Genomic DNA, 2,906 nt, shown 5'->3' with positions numbered 1-2,906 from the left:
AAGATCATGAGCACCAAGAAGATTGGTAAGCATATCCTGGACATCTCCAGCATAGCTTCTGAATACTGCACGCTCAGTTTTCAATAATGAGATCTCCTTTTCAGCCTGAGCCAACTGCACCTTCTGAACTTGAATTGTTGAGGCTTGGCGGGCAAGATCTTCCTTTAGAGCACTCTCCTTTGCTAAATCAGCTTGGAGAGATTGAAGCCGAGAATTCATAGAACTGATAAGTGAAGTGTTCTCTACTTGCATTGAAGAACGAACAGCCTCAAACTTAGTTTGCTCCTCTTGAAGGGACTTCGATAAGGTATCCACGGAGGTGGTCACTTTGGCTGCATTGGAATCCGCATGCCCTTTGAGTGATTCGAGAAAGATCTAAATACTGTGAACAATTTCTGTAACATCAGCAGTAGCCTTCTTGCAAGAAGAAGTAGAAGCGTTAACAGCCTTCGTTGATTTGTCAATAGCCTCAGTATATTGCTCAAGAGCAGTATCCATAAAAGCTTTGAGCACAACATCATTGTATGACTTGTTGGCATCAAGCAATTTATCAAGTTTCTCATCAATGCTCCGCAGTTGTTTGCGTGTGACTGGAGCTTCATCATCATCATCATCTGTAGGAAGCCGATAGGGACTGTAGTAGGTCGAATCAAACATCATTAGCACCACCGAGAGTGGCACCAGAATCGGTTGAAGGTGAGGGTGAAAGAGGTTTAGAAGTAATTGGAGGTTCGGTCTCAGTAGTCGCCCCCGTATCAAATACGTTGACTCTTACTGTCGGTTCTGGGATAGTGGTGGAAGTTTATTGTGAAATAATAGGAGGAGGGATTGGAGTGGTAGAAATAGGAATGGTACTAACTGGTGGTGGTGGTGGTGGAATAGAAGTTGTTGTTTGAGATGTGGTAGGTGGGGGAACAGAAGCAACCGAAATTGGAACAGTTGTTTTCGGTGGAGATGGAGGAGGTGTTGGAACCTTATCATTAAGAGGTTCGGTTGGAGTTGGTGATCGAGGAGGTGTGTTACCACTCGGTGATTCATGATGCTCTTCTTCATCCTCCTCATCATTGTCTGAACTGGAAGGAGAAGGACTCTTGGATTTCTTCGCCATCTTCTTGATCTTCTTGGGCTTAGAAGAATCTCCTTTTGCAGACTTTCGCTTCCTAGACTTGGAAGGCTTAGATGAATCATCCTCGGTTGTTCCTTTCTTTGTAGTTGCCCTTATTCCTCTGTTTGCAGGTTTCTCCACAGCATCCAAGGCAGGCTGTTGTTCAGGAGATAGTACTCTCGGTTCCTTGGGAGGAATCTTGCGATAATCAGCCATGACCTTACTGTCGGCTGAGAAACACCTGTACATTGTCTCCGATATAGAGCCATTGTGAGGGAACTTTGTAGGATCGGAGAAGATAATCTTCTTTGTGTGAAAAGTAGCCACAGACGCGACTAGGGCATCCTTCATTACCGGAATCTGCAAAGTATCAATCGCCCTTCGTGTAATGAGAGTCCAGAATCGACCACACGAAATTTCAGAGTGCCTCATTGAAGTGTTGAGGCTTTACACCACTTGGGACCAGATAATCGACCCATAGTCGAGATTGAAACCATTGTAAAGACCGTATACAAGGGTCAGAAAACCCTTGCTGGTACCATCAGACCCACCACTCCTCTCCGCCAAACTCTTGATGAGAAGAGTAAGCAATCCATTCCATTGGGGCGGTAAGCATGACTTCTTAACCTTCGTAACCGTGGTAAGCACATCAGTGTAGCCCATCTCGTAGAGCATCGAGAACAGTTGAGTAGTGGTGATGACGTCCGGTGAGATAACAAACGAATCCACAGCAAGTTGTAACAATGAACAAAATCTCCCTTTTGAAATCGAAGCCTTGTGAGAGAAGATTTGGAAGTAGATCCTCTCCTTGTTCTTGTCATATGAAGCAGTAGTGTAAACCTGCGATAGGATTGACATTGGAACGGATTCCACCTGTGTTAGGGCTAGAACCAGAGGTGAATACTTCAAACACTCAACCACTTGTAGCATATACGAATCGTACATAAAAGGGTTGAGTTGAATGATCATGTTCTGGTTTGGCTTGATCGAGAGCAATGTGGACGAAGCAGTTTGATCGTGAGCTGATGAAGAAGTCGTCATTGTTGAGTGAAGGAAGAAGATGAACAGTTGCAAATCGCCTTGTATATTGAGAGAGTTTTGTTGCTGGTAAAAGAGACAAATGTAATTAGAAACCCTTTAATATACCGTTTCCAGGAGAGAGAAAAAAATCATCATGATAATGACGCGGTCACTGAAACGTCGCCTGAAAAAGCGCGATGTGACAGGTTGGTTTCTCCCAGGTATACGTCAGCACGCGTGGGTATCGGAACCGTTCAAATTCACGCGCCCAAAAGCTTATCCTCAATTCGTCGTTTAAAATTCAGCTTCGCTCCAAAAATTAGGATAACCCCTGTTGCTCCAACAGCAACCAGAATGTTGGAAAATCACAAAGAATTTTCGTGCAATAGTGACAAAAGATAAAGAAAGAAAGCAAAATGTGTATAGGATGTGAGTGATGTCTATTAGAAGACATAAAGCAGATGATTCCGGGAAAGAATCGCTTCCTTCAAAGTCAAGAGAGACGTGAAGTGCTTGCTTGGTTTCCCGAGAAAATACAATCGAGTGCTTGTAGAGAAACATCGAGAGGCTTCTTTTAATTAATAGGCTTAAGGTGGCTTATCTTCAACCGAACGTCGATTCTTAACATAAGACCGAACGTTGGAAGAAGTACTTGTGAGACCAATGTGGTCTGTTGAACAAGTAGGTTGGATATAATATGTTGTGACTAAAGATGTGATAGAAATCTCAAAAACAAAAACAAACTGGATCTTTTTGGGTAGAAATGCCTTGGTGTTAGACA

This window comes from Lactuca virosa, chromosome 6 (assembly GCF_052849685.1).
Source record: "Lactuca virosa cultivar CGN04683 chromosome 6, Lactuca_virosa_CGN04683_v6, whole genome shotgun sequence".
Lineage (NCBI taxonomy): Eukaryota > Viridiplantae > Streptophyta > Magnoliopsida > Asterales > Asteraceae > Lactuca > Lactuca virosa.
The sequence above is the reverse complement of the archived record's forward strand: the minus strand, read 5'-3'. Positions refer to the sequence as shown.